Source organism: Nomascus leucogenys, chromosome 15 (assembly GCF_006542625.1).
Source record: "Nomascus leucogenys isolate Asia chromosome 15, Asia_NLE_v1, whole genome shotgun sequence".
Lineage (NCBI taxonomy): Eukaryota > Metazoa > Chordata > Mammalia > Primates > Hylobatidae > Nomascus > Nomascus leucogenys.
Window position 1 is genome coordinate 85,717,893 of NC_044395.1, and position 18,663 is coordinate 85,736,555.

An 18,663-nucleotide genomic window follows, 5' to 3' on the forward strand; every position below is an offset into this window, starting at 1 on the left:
TTCCATCAGCACCTTATGTAAAACATTTACCAGAAACAAATGCAATAATAGTCTAGAGGGAGGATTCAATTTGCCAAGACCAGCTCTATCAGGGAGACCCTAACCCAGCAGCGCTAGAGGAATTAAAGACACACACACAGAAATACAGAGGTGTGAAGTGGGAAATCAGGGGTCTCACAGCCTTCAGAGCTGACAGCCCCAAACAGAGATTTACCCACATATTTATTAACAGCAAACCAGTCATTAGCATTGTTTCTATAGATATTAAATTAACTAAAAGTATCCCTTATAGGAAACGAAGGGATGGGCCGAATTAAAGGAATAGGTTGGGCTAGTTAACTGCAGCAGGAATACGCTTTTAAGACACAGATCGCTCATGCTATTGTTTGTGGCTTAAGAATGCCTTTAAGCAGTTTTCTGCCATGGACAGGCCAGGTGTTCCTTGCCCTCATTCCTGTAAACCCACAACCTTCCAGCACGGGCGTTAGGGCCATTATGAACATGTTACAGTGCTGCAGAGATTTTGTTTATGGCCAGTTTTGGGGCCAGTTGATGGCCAGATTTTGGGGGGCTTGCTTCCAACATCGGTTAGTCACCTACCTGTACTCAGGCATCCAAGTAGCATCTGAATTAGCAAGTGGAAAGATGACTTAATAGAACCTAAGCTTAGAAAATCTTTCTCAGGAGTATAAAATCTGACTTTCTTAGATTTTTATATCCTGTACATATAAGGCAGGAATGCTTTTCTGTATTTTTAGTAAATATATATTTTTCAAATGCCACTATTTTTACCAGTGGAAAAAAAATCATTTCTATCAGCCATTTCTAATTAATAAACCATTTGATGCAGACTTCAAATAAACAGGGCTTATACCTTGTTATAGTTGCCTCTGGAGTGTTGAGTGTTGATTGATACTAATTCCTGTCTACCTCGCTAATCTTCCTCTACTTCCCTGCAAAAAATCCAACTTTCAATGCATATTCTTGTTAACAATAATTGACCAGTCCTCCTAAGGTGTGGTTTTGAACAAATACATGCACACTAACTTGTCCCATTGTCTTTTTCAAAGTAGTAGATTATAGACGAGAGAATAGTAAATGCCTATTTATTCTGCTCATTACTGTGCTAACCACTCTTCATATCTCTGTGAGATCTCTGTTCTCTTATCCTCAGAAAAGTTCCCTATTTTGTCTAGTCACTTCCATGTATTTTAACAATTCATCATGGATGTTAAATATTAGAAAATATCTATCATTAAAACTTTAATATTTCATTCAATTTAAAGCTGTTCCATTTTGCCTAGCTGAAGATTGACCTCCCAATTTAGAACTATTGCAAAGATGGCAGCAGGGTTCGGGGGATAAACTGTTACTTCATCAGGCCATCACCTTGCTTCTTTCACTTTCTCTTTTCTAGACTTTATGTTTTTCTATCTCTTTCAGAGTTAGTAGGGAGTGGGCAGAGTATAAGCAAAATAAGACAAGAATGCACTGTCTAACTACTTGTAGTGTTATGACCTAACACTGGTAAGTTCTGTGTGGCCAGTATTCACATACATTTAGCATCTCACTCTCTCTCTCCTTCTCTCTCTCCCTCCTCCTCCGCTTTCTGTCTGTCCCCCTCCTCTCATATTTACAAAAAACACTTTAATTAGATTATTTGGAAACTCCTCTTCTCAATTCTACACATGGCCTCTGGGGATTTTGCATTATGCTATTCTCTGGGATGGATAATACGGCCTCCAACTGGCTTTGAACAACTCTTTTGAGACTCTTGACATATGTCTCATATATACCTCTTTAGTGTATGTTTGTTTTTTCTTAGGGGAGGCATTCCATTTGACCATGGTCATTTTAAATTTGCCTCTAACTTGCAGAAAAAATGGCATTCTTACCTCTCCAAACCTCAAAAGGATAAGCAGCTAAGTTTCCACTCAAACTCTCTCTTTGCTTTGTATTTAGTGGCATTTACTTCTATATTTTTGTATGTATTGCTTGTTCATTAGAAACCAAAAGTATCTACCATGAACACAAAAATAAAACTGGGTGCTCCTTTCTCCTACAGCTTAGTGTATTAATTGAGATGATTTTTGTATTCTTCTGTCTTATTGTCCTAACTTTTCAATTCTTGGAGACTCCTATCCAGGTGTCTTGATTGCTAATTACGTCGATTTCTCAAAAGAGTCACCAATTCTTCAGTAGAGAGCCTTAACAGAATGTGTGTGCTGTAAGACTTTTCTCAATCCAAAATCTTAAAACCTATACTTCGATATTTCCATCAGTCTTAACCAATTGAAAAACAGCCTCTGATATCTAGAATCTGTCCTGGTAATATCAGATAGAATTTGCTGTTTTCCTACTGAACATAAACATCTGTGCAGAACATCATTTTCAGACAAGACCATTCTGCCACCATGATAGATTAAGACAAAACAAGACCAACTTGGAACATGTCTGAAAAGAAACAAAAACAGGAACATTATTCGAACCACAAGATATGATATATTTCCGTCTCTCAGCTAAACTGAATAGCTGCCATTTCTTTATCGATTACAATTTTAATTTCAGTCTATGCTCTCTTCCTATATAAGATTATTGAAATGCTCAGTTGCATAATTACCCTCACTACCTGAATTCCTCCAATCCAGAACAAAGCTCCTCTTCCTCAAATCCTTCCACAAATAACCTAATACCAGCCCAAACCCTGTAATAAATCATTTCTAACATCATCTTATTGAGAAACCCCATGGTTCCTCATGTCTTGTGTGCTGCCTCTCACATAATTAACTCAACTTGTGCAATTACAAGTTTGTTTCTTCTGATCTTTGCCTAGAAGGTTGTGGCATTGTTATATCTTTATTCTTATGCATCCAAATATGGCCCTGCCCCACAGCCCACCCCCACAGCTCACACCACAAACCCTGATATTGAAAGGCCTGTCTTCAACTAAACTTCAAATTCTCAATAAATTCAAATCTTACCTTTCTACCTCTGAGACACGATCGGAGCTAGACCAAGGTGGTATTCTCCATGTAAACAATACATTCAGCTTTCTGTTATCTACAGGTTGTGTAGTGGATATGTGACCCCCTTCTGTAACAGGTATTCTGGTAGGCCCATAATAAAACTAACACATGTAATTTAAGTAGAATGGAGTAAGATCTAGTTAACACTTTATCTCAAAAATTTCTGTTGCGTGATCATGTTTGTTTATAGAAATGCACAATTGTTAAATTTACATATATATTATTTATAAAAACACAATTCAAGTTTTTAGAATTAATCTTCTTCCACAGAGCAGTCTAATGATCTAAATTGTTCAGGTCATGGGTTTTTTTTTTTTTTTTTTTTTTGAGACAGAGTCTCGTTCTGTCGCCCAGGCTGGAGTGCAGTGGCGCAATCTCGGCTCACTGCAAGCTCCGCCTCTTGGGTTCTCGCCATTCTCCTGCCTCAGCCACCCGAGTAGCTGGGACTACAGGTGCCCACCACCACGTCCGGGTAATTTTTTCTATTTTTTAGTAGAGATGGAGTTTCACCGTGTTAGCCAGGATGGTCTCGATCTGCTGACCTCGTGATCCGGCCGCCTCGGCCTCACAAAGTGCTGGGATTACAGGCGTGAGCGACCGCGCCCGGCCATCATGGGCATTTTTAAAACCTTATAATGGCTTCCAGTTGCACTTAAAATATAATCCTATTTCTTACTTTAGTCTACAAGACCGTAAATGATGTGACACTTGCCTGTCAATTCCCACCTCCTGACACTTCTACTTGTTTCTGAGTTTGGTGCCACTGGCCATCTTTTGTCTCCTAATGCGTATAAAATTTAGTCCTTTCCTCATCTCTGGCACATCCTACTTCCACTTCATGAAAATCTCCTCCCCAAAATTGTTTTACAGATTTTTTTTTTTATTCGGGGACGTTTAGTGGACTTTTCTGTCTTCGTGTAATACCAGTATGCAAATATTACCTTGGGGATTTTATTTAGTTAGCATATTTTGCCACTTATTTCATTTTTTAAAAAAATTTTAAGCATATTAATAAAAATCATAAAATTATCTCACTGGGCTTCTGTAAAGTTACATTGTAAGGTCATATGACAGTTGGATCACATTTACCAAACCATGCACCCAGGTAGCCTTGGGGAAAGACCAAGGTTAAAAGTTGATTTTCAGACAGGGCACAGTAGTTCATGCCTGTAATCCCAGCACTTTGGGAGGCTGAGGCGGGCAGATCACTTGAGGTCAGGAATTTGAGACCAGCCTGGCCAACATGGTAAAATCTCGTCTCTGCTAAAAATACAAAAAATAGCTGGTTCTGGTGGCATGCACCTGTAATCCCAGCTACTTGGGAGGCTGAGGCAGGAGAATTGCTTGAACTCAGAAGGTGGAAGTTGCATGAGCTGAGATCATGCCACTGCACTCCAGGCTGGGCAACAGAGACTCTGTCTCAAAAAAAAAAAAAAAATTGATTTTTATTTGTAACATCTGCCTTCAATCTTAACTTCTTTGCATGTTAAAAAATAATGAACTAAAGATATGTTCAGAGAAACTGTAATTTTTCAATTTTATTTACTTTTTTAAACCAATTTTTATGTGATAATCCTAGATATTACCATAAAAATTTATCATAAGTGATTTTTGATTGAGAAGAAATTAACAAATTAAATCTGGTGATGTAACTGTAAATTAGGTTCAGTCAGTTTTTTCTGTTAAAATATAGTCTTATATTACAGATCTAATATTTTATAAATTTCTAAAGTACAAATTTGAGCATCTAGATTATACATAAGACATACTTATTTCTGTGTTGACCATGTGATGTAACATAAAAGTAGAATAAAAATGATGATGAAAATGCTGTCTATTCTTCCTTTTTATACAATTCCTCCTAATAAAGCCAATTGGGTGCCACTTCTTGAAAAGCATTGATTAGAATATTATATAGAGTATGTAAATTATCATTCCAAGGAAATAATCAAAGAAATTTTCACTGATCTGTCTGTCTCTTCATTAGTATGCTTTGTCTATTCTAAAACTTGAAAGTTATTGAGTGTCATTTTATTCTGTACAAGATACAAAACCATTAATGAAGATCAATAGTTGATAATATTTTCATTTTAAGTTTTGTATAAAGCAAGGGAATGTTTGTCATGGGACACTGGATATCTATTTTCCTGTTTCAACTATAATAAAACTATTTCATAAAGGAAACAAACGACATGATGAAACAATTTTTTAGGAGAGCTGGAATTTTGAAAGGTTATTTAAAACATTGTAGACAAAAATTTATTTCCAAGATGATTGCATGAGTCTTAATGCTCTTGAGTGAAAGTCCAAGTAGGATGAATATTTGAGTTCTAAGTGATCATAAATTTCAATTTTTATGTCACAGAATTATTGACTAAATTGTTGTAGTTATAATTTTCTATCAACATTTTATTATTTTTCTTGGTGCATTTCCTTGCCCGCTTAAATAATGCATCTGCATTAAAATTGTTTAGAATTGTGAGTTTCCATAGATTATGTTAAACAAAAATTAAAGAGAGAAGGGATTTAGGTATATGTTTGGGCATTGCCACTAACTTGCAGTGTCATCTTTGGGATACTAGTTCACTTATTTTGGCTGTAGTCTCCTAATCTGTACATAAGAATGTTAAGCTTGCACTAGTTCTAATATTCCATGTAAATTGTTGTTTCAAAATGGCAACTAGCAATGATAATATGTGTAATGATTACTTGGTAAGATTATATTTTAAATATTTATTTATAGACTAGTAATTTGAGTTTCAGTTAAAAATAAAATATTAACGATGGCTAACACACAAAATCCTGTAAAGATTAAGATATTTTTAAGCACAGTATCATTGTAAAGATTCTGATGGGTAGGTACCATATGACCTCTGTTTCATAGGTGAAGTGTTCATTTGGTTAAAATCCCTCAGTAAGTGATAGGTTTGGTGTTTGGAACCAATGAGTAATGCTGTCAACTGAAATATGATGTTATTTTATTCATTTAATATGTGTTTATGGTTTAACCTCTTATGATACAAGGCACTGTACCAGGTATAGCAGTGAATAAAATAGACCAAGTTCCTTCCTTTGTGTAGCTTACAATATAATACAGGGAACATATAAATCACAAGTACGCAATAATATTTAGCTCTTCCCCTATCCTGGCACTTGGAAGACTGCACTGACTAGGTGCTTTGGAGTTGGGCCCACTATGTGACTGGCTCTGGTGAAGGAAATAAAAAATAAGAAGTGTTGCACATGCCTTCTTCGGCAGTGATAAGCTTTAAGGTTTCGGCAGTGATAAGCTTTAAGATTTCTACAGGCTCTTCCTTTTTGTGTCAAGTTCATCTAGGGGGCTTTTTTTTTTTACAGATTTTACATCTTAAAAGGGATAGTCTATATCACCTTGGGTCTTTGAGTGGTCATCTGAATGAGAGCTCTCCCATAGGCCCCTCAAGCCACAATGAATATGTGATATGGGTGAGAAATATGCCTTTACAGACACTGAGATTTTATGATACTGATTACTGTCACGTTATCTAGACAGTCTTGACAAAACAACGGCGATTAAAGAATTGATGAGTATTATTAATGGGGCTAAGAACCTAGAGTTTGTTTTCTGAAGAAATTGTGTTTAAAATGAGACCTGAATTACAAATAGAAGTTAGCTTAACAAATGGGAAAAGTAAGTATAGATTTGTGTTCCAGGTGAAGGAAAATTAAATGGGTAAATCATAGAGACAAGAGTAGGGTAAAATAAAAATAAGATAGTCATTTAAAAATATTACTCTACTAGCAATGCGGGAAAAGGATTGCAGGGAGAAAATCCGAATGAACAATATCAATTAAATTATATCAGTACTTCAAGTAGGAAATTATTAAGCCAGTACAAATATACAATCAGTCAACAGGAATAAAAGCTGAGAGATTTGATAAATATTTGACAGATGAAAGAAAGAGCACTTGGTTATTGGTGGGTTCAAAAGTTTTTGGGGGAGAGGGATTATACACAGGTGATGTTCAAATTTCTAGTTAAGGCAATTGGTTATTTTTTGGAAAAGTTTACCTAAAATAAATTAACACTGGAGAAAAGAAGTTTAGGAATATGAAGTAGAGAACTATGTTCCAAATTGTGGCCCACTGAGTGACATCCAAGCAAAGATGTTAAAGCTTTTTGCTTTGTTTTGCTTTGATTTTTCGTAATGGGAAGAAGTTAAATATGTTTAGATTCAAATGGAGATGAATCTAATAGTGAAAACAAATTTTGAAAAAATAGAAGAGTTATAATAAGTGGACAAAAAATAATGATAATTCCTGATATCCTAGTAATATAAAGTGTGCTGATCAATTTTATTCTATTGTCACACTTCTCTGGAAGATGTTGAGGCATCTCCACAATTATGTTTCTCTGTAATTAATGTAAGAGAATACCCATAATGTATCTTCTTTGATTATTAATCATCAGAGAAAACAGTTTTTTTTTCTGTCCAAAAATACACACAATTTTTTTCGTCTTTCCTGAATCAAAGCAAAATGTCTTCTCTGTTGTTTTATAATCACCTTTTAATCCAGCTTAATCTTCATGGGTTCAAGTATTTCATCACACCATGGTCTCTTTTTTCTAAATTTCAATCCCAGTATTTTTATTCCTTTGGCCATAAGTTCCTAGATTTCATATCTAATTATTTTTAAACTTTTTCTTGTCCAAGCTTTATTGCCTTGCAGTCTGTGTCTTGTAAATGATCTTTGTTCTTATAACCTCAAAAGGTTTACCATATGAGTCCTAAACTAAATTATGATGAACAAGAAAATGATCTCATAAAATGAAGTCAACTGTTTTAATTCAGCCAACTGTTATAGAAACAACATATGCCCTTCCTCATGCTGTTTATAAATTAGAGATATGCATGTGCATTCTACATAAGAATGATTCAACAATAAGACAAAACATAACATCCTAATTGCTATGCCATATATAAAAGTTGCCATGGAACTATAGGTGACAATAACTGTTATTTAAAAAGAAGAATAAAATTTGGCCCTAAAAGACCGTATGCTCTTAAATTAAGACTACTACTTTTGTGACGTTGGGCAAGTTTTGTTATTGTTGATGTTTTGTTGTTGTTTTTTGTTTGCTTTGTATTTTTAATTATGTCTGCGTTTTATTTTCTTTCTTACTAGATAGAAACAATGGTAATAAATAATACATATTTCAATCAAAGTGAAAATCTAGTAAAATAATTATGCAAAACTGTATACATTACATATAAAAACTGCAAATCGCTTTACAAATGTTACTTTTAATTCATGTGGCAGAACACAGTTCATAAAAGAAAAAGATTTTGAGATGTAGAGATAACGGAAGTGTCTGAAATTGAGGCAGCCCCAGGGTTTAAAAATATGTGTCCTTGGTAAAGGTTATTTAGGACTTGGTCAAGGCATGGTTGTACAGTGCCAACACTTACACAGGTGGCTCAGTTGACGTGGGGTATGCGGTGCACAAATGGGCCACAGTATATGAGAAATACATCACATCTCTTAAGTGAACTTAAGATTATTCTTATTTTTTTAACGAGTGATTCTATAATTGTTCTAAGTTTGTTGTTGTTGTTGATGATGATGTTTTACATCAGGTAGAATTGAGTGGAACTCCAATTTGACTCTTAATATATTCCAGGTCCAAAGTCATATACTAGTCTGATCCAATGGCATTTTCTTGGTAATTATCTTGCTTAAGAACATTTTCTCTTTAATTTAAATAAAGTTATAAGAAGATTAAATAAAAAACGCTACCCTTCTGGCCATTATATGTATTACATTATGTGCTAAAGTGTTAGAGATCAAACATAATTTTTAAAAGTTTTCAGTTCTCCTGGAATTTAGTATCTATTGGTAAAAACAAAGATATGTACAAATAATTGTAGGACAATATGGAAAATGCTTAAAAATCAATATACTGCAAAATTCATAGGAAGTATACAGAAGAGATGAGTTCTTACAGAGCAAAGATTGTCTCTGTCCACTGCACTTAATGAGAACTTTACAAAAGATGGAGATTCATAATTGAGTTCTGAATGAAATAGTCATTCAGCAAAAAATTCAGGGGAGACAAAATCATAAGTATCCTGCCTTTCTGTATATCCTCTGTCCTGTTTCTTGTTATTGATACTGTGTGTGATGTTGTGCTTATTTACTATTTATTAAGCCATTTTTTGCAAGAATTAGTGCACTGAGTGCTTTCCAATTCTTGTATTTGACCCTCACCATAGTCCTATAATTACTCACTTTGTTATTAAGTAAAATCAGGTTAAAAAATTAAACACATTTTGAACAGATAATTGGAAAGAATCAGATTAAACTTCAGTTTAACAGAATAGTTAGCAGACAATTGGACTTTGTTTATGCAGTATGTCTTTGGGGTTCCGAAGTTGCAGTCTTTATTCTTTGTTCTGTTATGATTTTCCAAAGTCCTCTTTCTTAATTTAGGACACTTTGCAAACTTTTGCCAGGACAATTTTTTTTTCTTCAGAATGATAATATAGTAATGTTCAAACTTCTGGATGAGAACACTTAATGGACTGCAGAAGATAATTTTATTTGTTTCCTTTATCATTAAAACTGAATAGTCTAGAAAGCTTAATATACTCCTAAGAGAATATAGGCTCAGAAACAAAGGACACACATTGTATTCTTAGACAAACTAAATGGCATTTTGAAAAAATAAATATTCTGTTAACATTCTTATGCATTGCAAGCACTTGAGATATTTTGTCTTCCGGTTTTCAGTTCTCCTGGAATCTAATGTCTAAAGCTCATGGACAAATATAAACCAACATTTTATTTTACAGACTCTAATGTAAGAGGATTAGATCCCATTTAAGATGATGTGTAAAATTATTTCAGCCCTGAACATCTCCATAATATTAATTGAAAGCACGAAAAGGGAAACTATTTTAGATAATAATTGAACAATAGATACCATCCAAAATTATAATCTAGAAAGAAGAGTTTACCCAGTAATGTAAAAAAAAGTGTCCATTATCAAGAGAGGAAGCCCAAAAGCAAAGTCAAGTAGACATAAGAGATGCATAGCTGACCAGATTGACTTCTGGATGGTCTGGAATGAACATATATCCATAAAGTAAAATACTGGTGAAAATAAGTACAGTTATAATGATGAAACACAAAAGTTAATCCAAGATTCTTTGGTTATTTGGTACCATTTCTGTTCTCATTTTCTTCTTCATTTAAAACAAAAAATGAGGCGTAACATACATAAAGTGCACCAATATTAAATGTACAGTCTGCTGATTTTTTTTTTTTTTTTTTTTGAGACAGAATCTTGCTCTGTCGCCCAAGCTGGAGTGCAATGGCATGGTCTTGGCTCACTGCAACCTCTGCCGCCTCCCGGGTTCCAGCCATTCTCCTGCCTCAGCTTCCTGAGTAGCTGGGATTATAGGTGACCACCACCACACCTGGCTAATTTTTGTATTTTTGGTAGAGACGAGGTTTCACCATGTTGGACAGGCAGGTCTCGAACTCTTGACCTCAGTTGATCTTCTCTCCTCGGCCGCCCAAAATGCTGGGATTACAGGCATGAGCCACTGCCCCCAGCCATATAGATATTATCTTTATTATGTCAATAATGCTTTGAAAGTTATAGATTATATTTTTATTATTCTTAAGTTTTAATGTTAATATTTAATATCTAAAATTTGTCTGTATTTCTACCTTCCTTCATGACATCGTAAGAATTTTAAAATATGTTGACTTCAATCACTTCTTGCTATCTCATGTATTGTTGCCTTTCAATATTTTGCTTTCCCCTTAGTGGGATTTTCTACTACTTTTTTTGACATCATCATCATTATCATCAACATGATCATCTTCATCATGATTTTTCTTTGCAATTTGTTAAGATTTAAACGCATGCCTTTCTGACACCAGAAATAAAACTCTTTATATATATATATGTATATATATTTTTTATCATACTTTAAGTTCTAGGGTACATGTGCACAACGTGCAGGTTTGTTACATATGTATACATATGCCACGTTGGTGTGCTGCACTCATTAACTCGTTTACATTAGGTATATCTCCTAATGCTATCCCTCCCCCCTCCCCCCAACCCACAACAGGCCTCGGGGTGTGATGTTCCCCTTCCTGTATCCAAGTGTTCTCATTGTTCAATTCCCACCTATGAGTGAAAGCATGCGCTGTTTGGTTTTTCATCCTTGTGATAGTTTGCTGAGAATGATGATTTCCAGCTTCATCCATGTCCCTACAAAGGACATGAACTCGTCCTTTTTTATGGCTGCATAGTATTCCATGGTGTATATGTGCCACATTTTCTTAATCCAGTCTATCATTGATGGACATTTGGGTTGGTTCCAAGTCTTTGCTATTGTGAATAGTGATGCCATAAACATACGTGTGCATGTGTCTTTATAGCAGCATGATTTATATTCCTTTACGTATATACCCAGTAATGGGATGGCTGGGTCAAATGGTATTTCTAGTTCTAGATCCCTGAGGAATCGCCACACTGTCCTCCACAATGGTTGAACTAGTTTACAGTCCCACCAACAGTGTAAAAGTGTTCCTATTTCTCCACATCCTCTCCAGCACCTGTTGTTTCCTGACTTTTTAATGATCACCATTCTAACTTGTGTGAGATGGTATCTCATCGTGGTTTTGATTTTCATTTCTCTGATGGCCAGTGATGATGAGCATTTTTTCATGTGTCTGTGGCTGCATAAATGTCTTCTTTTGAGAAGTGTCTGTTCATATCCTTCACCCACTTTTTGATGAGGTTGTTTGTTTTTTTTCTTGTAAATTTGTTTGAGTTCTTTGTAGATTCTGGATATGAGCTCTTTGTCAGATGAGTAGATTGCAAAAATTTTCTCCCATTCTGTAGGTTGCTTGTTTGCTCTGATGTAGAGACACAAAAAATCCTTCAAAAAATCAATGAATCCAGAAGCTGGTTTCTTGAAAAGATCAACAAAATTGATAGACTGCTAGCAAGACTAATAAAGAAGAAAAGAGAGTAAAATCAAATAGATGCAATAAAAAATGATAAAGGGGATATCACCACCTATCCCACAGAAGTACAAACTACCATCAGAGAATACTATAAACACCTCTATGCAAATAAACTAGAAAATCTAGAAGAAATGGATAAATTCCTGGACACATACACCCTCCCAAGACTAAACCAGGAGGAAGTTGAATCTCTGAATAGACCAATAATAGGCTCTGAAATTGAGGCAACAATTAATAGCTTATCAACCAAAAAAAGTCCAGAACCAGATGGATTCACAGCCTAATTCTACCAGAGGTACAAGGAGGAGCTGGTACCATTCCTTCTGAAACTATTCTAGTCAATAGAAAAAGAGGGAGTCCTCCCTAACTCATTTTATGAGGCCAGCATCGTCCTGATACCAAAGCCTGGCAGAGACACACAAAAAAAGAGAATTTTAGACCAATATCCTTGATGAACATTGATGCAAAAATCCTCAATAAAATACTGGCAAACTGAATCCAGCAGCATATCAAAAAGCTTATCCACCATGAACAAGTGGGCTTCATCCCTGGGATGCAAGGCCTGTTCAACATACGCAAATCAATAAACAGAACCAAAGACAAAAACCACATGATTATCTCAATAGATGCAGAAAAGGCCTTCGACAAAATTCAACAGCCCTTCATGCTAAAAACTCTCAATAAATTAGGTATTGATGGGACGTATCTAAAAATAATAAGAGCTATTTATGACAAACCCACAGTCAATATCATACAGAAATAAAACTCTTAACCTACACTCTTCATTCTCTCTCTGGGTACATAGAGACAGAAGAGAGATCACAAATATTTGGAAAGAGAATCCTGCTTTAATGTGGATTCACTATCTGAGAGACGAAGCGGATTCAGGTTCAACAGAACAAAGAGTTTAGCGTAACTGTAGAGAAAATAATGAGTTGCAGAGAAAAACAACTCAGAATATAGGGTTTGTATGTACCATTGGGATGGGGTTGTATGCTTAAAGAATGTGGCTCAAGGCCAGGTACTGTGGCTCACACGTGTATTTCCAGTATTTTTTGAAGGATAAATTAGGAGATTACTTAAGCTCAGGAGTTTGAGGCCAGCCTGAGTAACACAGCGAGATCCCATCTCTACAAAAACTAAAAACGATTAGCCATTAGTGGTGATGAACTCCTGTAGTCCTAGCTACTTGGGAGACTGAGGTAGGAGGATGGCCTGAGCCCAAGAGGTTGAGGATGCAGTGAGCCACAATCACACCACTGCACTCCAGCCTTAGTAAAAGAGACCCTGTCTCAAAAATAAAAAAATGGGGCTTGAGCCACTGAGATAATCTTTTTTATAGTATGTGCACACCTCAGAGATATGGTAGGCATGATTCAAGACCACAACAATAACGCAAATATCACAATAAAGTGAACCATATTTTTTTATATTTCCAGTTTATATAAAAATTATGTTTACACTATACTCCAGTTTATGAAGAGTTCAATAGCATTATGTCTGAAAAAAAATGTACATGCCATAATTAAAAATTGTTTATTGCTAAAAAATACTAGTAATCATCTTACCCTACAGCAAATTAGAAGTATCTTGCTAGTGGTGGGTCTTGCCTCAATGTAGCTGGATGTAGACTGATCTTGGTGGTGGTTGCTGAAGGTTAGGGTGGCTGTGGCAATTTCTTAAAATAAGACAACAATGAAGTTTGCTGCACTAACTAACTCTTCATTTCCCAAAAATAATTCTCTGTAGCATCTGATGCTGTCTGATAGCATTTTACCCACAGTAGAACTTATTTCAAAATTGGAGTCAATCATCTCAAACTTTGCTGCTGCTTTGTCAACTAAGTTTACATAATATTCTAAACCATTTGTTCTCATTTCAACAATATTCACAGCATCTTCACCAGGGGAAGATTTCATATCGAGAAACTACATTTTGTGCTCATCCTTATCTGTTTAAGTTTGGTCATGACATTCCATCGCTTATATCTTCAGGCTCAACTTCTAATTTTAATTCTCTTGCTATTTTCAGCACATCTGCGGCGACTTCCTCCACTGAAGTCTTGAATCCCTCAAATTCATCCATGAGGTTTAAAATCAATTTTCTTTCAAACTGTTGTTAATATTAATATTTTTACCTACTCCCATGAATCAAAGATGTTCTTAATGGCATCTAAAATGATAATGTTTTTTCTCAAGGCTTTTAATGGACTCGCCCAAATCCATCAGAGGTATCACTATCTAAAGTAGTTGTAGCCTTATGGAATGTATTATAATAAGAATTGAAAGTCAAAATGACTCCTTGATACGTGGGCTGCAGAATGGATGTTGGGTTAGCAGGCATAAAAACAAAATTAATATCCTTGAACATTTCTATCAGAGTTCTTGGGTACCCAGTTGCATTGTTAATGAACAGTAATATTTTGAAAATAATATATATTTTTGAGCAGTAGGTCTCCACAGTGGGCCTAAAGTATTCAGTAAATCATGCTAGAAAAGAGGTGCTGTCATTCAGGCTTTGCTTTTCCATATATAGGGCACAAACAGAGTACATTTAGTGTAATTCATAAGGACTATGGACTTTTTGGGAGTGGCAAATGAGTACTGGCTTCAATTTAATGTCACCAGCTGCATTTAGCCCCTAACAAGAGAGTCACCTTGTCCCTTGAAGCTTTGAAGCTTAGAAGCCAGATATGGACTTTGCCTTTCTCAAAATGCATGTCCCAGATGGCCTCTTCTTCCAATAGAAAACTGTTTTGTCTACATTAAAAATCTATTGTTCCATGCAGCAACCTCCATCCATTAGCTAGAGTTCTTGGGTAACTTACTGTAGCTTCTATATCAGAACTTGCTACTTCACCTTGCACTTTTATGTTATAGAGGCAGCTTCTTTCATTAAACCTCATGAAACAAGTTCTGCCACATTCAAATTTTCCTTTTGCAACTTACTCACCTCTCTCAGCCTTCACAGAAATGAAGAGAATTATGGCCTTGCTCTGGAATAGGCTTTGGCTTAAGGTACTGCTGGGTATGATTTGATATTATATTTGAACCACTGGAACTTTCAACATATTAGTAATAAGTGGTTTCTGATTATTTGCATGTTCACTGAAGTAACACTTTTAATTCCCTTCAATAACTTTTTAATTCTACATTCACAACTTGGCTAAAAGTTTGGTGCGAGAGGCCTAGCTTTCAGCCTATTTTGGCTTTAGATACACCTTCCTCACTAAACTTATTTCTAGCTTTTCATATGAAGTGAGAGACATGCAATTCTTTCTTTCACTTGAACAAGTAGGGGCCATCGTAGTATTATAAACTGGCCTAATTTAATATTGTTGTTTCTCAGGGAATAGGAAGGGCCAACAAAAGGAAGAGAGTTGGGGAAATGGCTGGTTGGTGGAGCAGTCAGAACACACACAATTTACTTTACCAATTAACTTCACGATCTTATAAAGTCATGGTTCATGGTGCCTTAAAGCAATTACAGTAGTAACAAAGATCACTAACTAAAGATCACCACAACAGGTATTATAATATTTATAAAAAATTTGAAATATTGTTAGAATAACCAAGTATATTTGTAAAAAGTGCCTACACAAGTGAAGCTCAATAAAGTGAAGCATAATAAAGCAAAGTATGCCTGCAATTTGTACTGCAGTCATTAATTTTTTATTTTAATTTTTATTGATGCATAATAGATGCACAATTTGGTGAGTACACGTGATAATTTGATACATTTATATAATTTGTAGAGATTGAATCATAATTGTATATAACAACATTATATAATTATAAAGATCAAATCAACATAATTTGTAATTTACATTCTCCATCGTAGTACACCTTAAATCTTTGCTTGTTCTTAAATTAGAAACATTTAAATTATTATCTTCTAACTATCTTGAGACTTACAGTATATTATTGTTAACTACAGTTACCCTATTGGTTCATCAAGCACTAGGTTTTATTTCGTCTATGAAACTGTATGTTTGTACCCATTAATCAACCTGTCTTCTCTTCTTTCCCCCTACCTTTCCCAGCCTCTGGCAACCACTGTTATACTGTCTTATCTTCAAGAGATCTACTTTTTTAGCTTCCTCATAAGAGTGAGAACATGTCTGCCCTTGGCTTTTTTCACTTAATGAAATCCAGTTTCTACATATTTCTGCAAATAACAGGGTTTCATTGTTTCTTTAAGGCTAATATTCCATTGTAGACTCCATTTTCATTATCCATTAATCCACTGATGAACCCTAAGGTTGACTCCATATTTTGGCTATTCTAAATAGTGCTGCAATAAACATAGAAGTGCAGGTATATATTCAATATACTGATTTCATCTATTTTAGGTGTATACCAGGCAGTTGGATTGCAGAATCATGTGGTAGTTCTGTTTTTAGGTTTATGAAGAACCTCCGTACAGTTGTCCATAGTGGTTATAATAATTTACATAACCCACCATAGTACAAAGGTTTTCCTTTTTCCAAATTCTCATTTGTTATTTCCATTCTTTTTGATAAAAGCAATTTTAACTGGGGTAAGGTCATATCTCATTGTGGTTATGATTTGCATTTCTCTGATGTTTAGTGACATTGATTCTTTCATATATCTGGTAGCCATTTGTATATCTGCTTTTGAGAAGTGTCTTTTCAGATTATTTACTCATATTGTAATTAGATTTTTGTGCTTTTATTTTTTACTATTGAGTTGTTTCAATTCCTTATATATTCCTTATTAATCCCTTGTCAGATGAATAGTTGGCAATATTTTTTTCTCATTCTATAGGTTGTCTTTCTAGTGTGTTGATTTTCTGTGCAGAAGCTCTTTAGCTTGATGCAATTTCATTTCCATTTTTGCTTTTGTTCCCTATGTTTTTCAGGTCTTATTCAAAAAATGTTTTGCCAGACAAATGTCTTGTAACATTTCTCCAATGTTTTCTTCTAGCAGTTTCATAGTTTCTGATCTTACATGTAAGCTGTTTCAGAATAGCCTGTCTTGGATTCAAATTGTCCCAAAGCATTATTTTTAGAAGTAATATTAACAGGGACTAGATTTCCTGATGAAAATTATTCTTATCATCTTTCTGGGGAACCATGGAGCCACAAGATGTCAAAGTGGGCAGTTAAGACAAAGAACAAAATCAAAATTTTCAATCAAACCTTTATGTATCTAAAGCGAGTATAAGCAAGATGAAATAAAGAGGCTTCAGCTCTTCAATGTTTTGTATCTCCCATGGAACTGCATCTGGTGGGGTCAGGTAAACAGCAACACCTGGGGGAAATAATAGACCAAACATGATCTGTAGTCCAAGAATATCCTGGATTCTTTGCTGGAAGTATCAGATCCTAGGCAGTATTTTCAGCATTAGCCAAGGTCTGACAGGTGAGACAATTTTTCATCCTGTTTCAGCATTTTCTAATGGCAATGGCAATCGTGTGTAGGCCCAGTCTAGGTGGTGTCTGAATCCTTAGGAGACTTCCTCTTGCTGATCTAGGAATTAATTAGTTGCACATACGCTTGATCTGGGATGGAAAACAATTCAGTTTCTGCATTTTACTGACAAGAGTGTTCTGTTCTTTGGTTTTGTTCCTTTTCATCAGTGTAGGGGCTTTTTCTGCTAAGTATTCACAGGGTAACAAAAAGCTCATCAGGAGCAGAAACCATTTTTTATTTAAATGCCTCATCCCAATGGAGTGGCTTGATTTATAGCCAGTCTGAGGCTTGCCCCTGGACCTACTAAACAGTCAGACCATAAGCCGTAATCCATGGATTAGTGAAAATGCAGCATGGCTCACTGTAGGGTGGCTTGGATAGTCATTCATATCATATGAAACTCTCCTTATTGTTTTGAACATGCTTTACTGTGCTCTGTAAGTGACAGATCTGTCTCAAGTAGCATTATTTTGAGAAGAGAATAGCACCGGGTAACATTAGTCAGGTTGCTTCATGGTATTCCACATTCCCTACTAATATGGCCCTAAATTATAGCAATTCTCTCAGGACTTGGGGGCAAGATTATTACTATTATTACTGTTTTATTACTATTGAGTTATTTGAGCTCCCTATATATTCTGGTTATTAATCCTAGATGAATCAGATTGGTAGTTTGCAAATCTTTTCTCCCATTTTGCGTGTTGTCTCTTGATTTTGTTGATTATTTCCTTTGTTGTGTGGAAGTTTTTTGTCTCGGTGTAATCCCAATTTGTCTATTTTTCTTTAGTTACTTGTGTTTTGAAGTCACACTCAAAAGATCTTTGCCCAGAATAATGTCCTACATTATTTCCCCAATGTTGTATTCTAGTAATTTCGTAGTTTCAGGTCTTATATTATTTATTTAATTCAATTTCATTTGATTGTTTTGTGTATGGTAAGAGACAAAGGTCTAGTTTCATTCCTCTGCAACTGGTTACCCAGTTTTCCCAAGAACATTTACTGAAGAGGCTACCTTTTCCCCATTATATATCCTTGGAACCTGTGCCAAAAGTGAGTTTACTATAACTGTGTGGATTTATTTGTGAGTCCTCCATTAATTTCCATTGGCATATGTGTCTGTCTTTATGACAGTACCATGCAGTTTGGTTACTGTAGCTTTGTAGTATATTTTA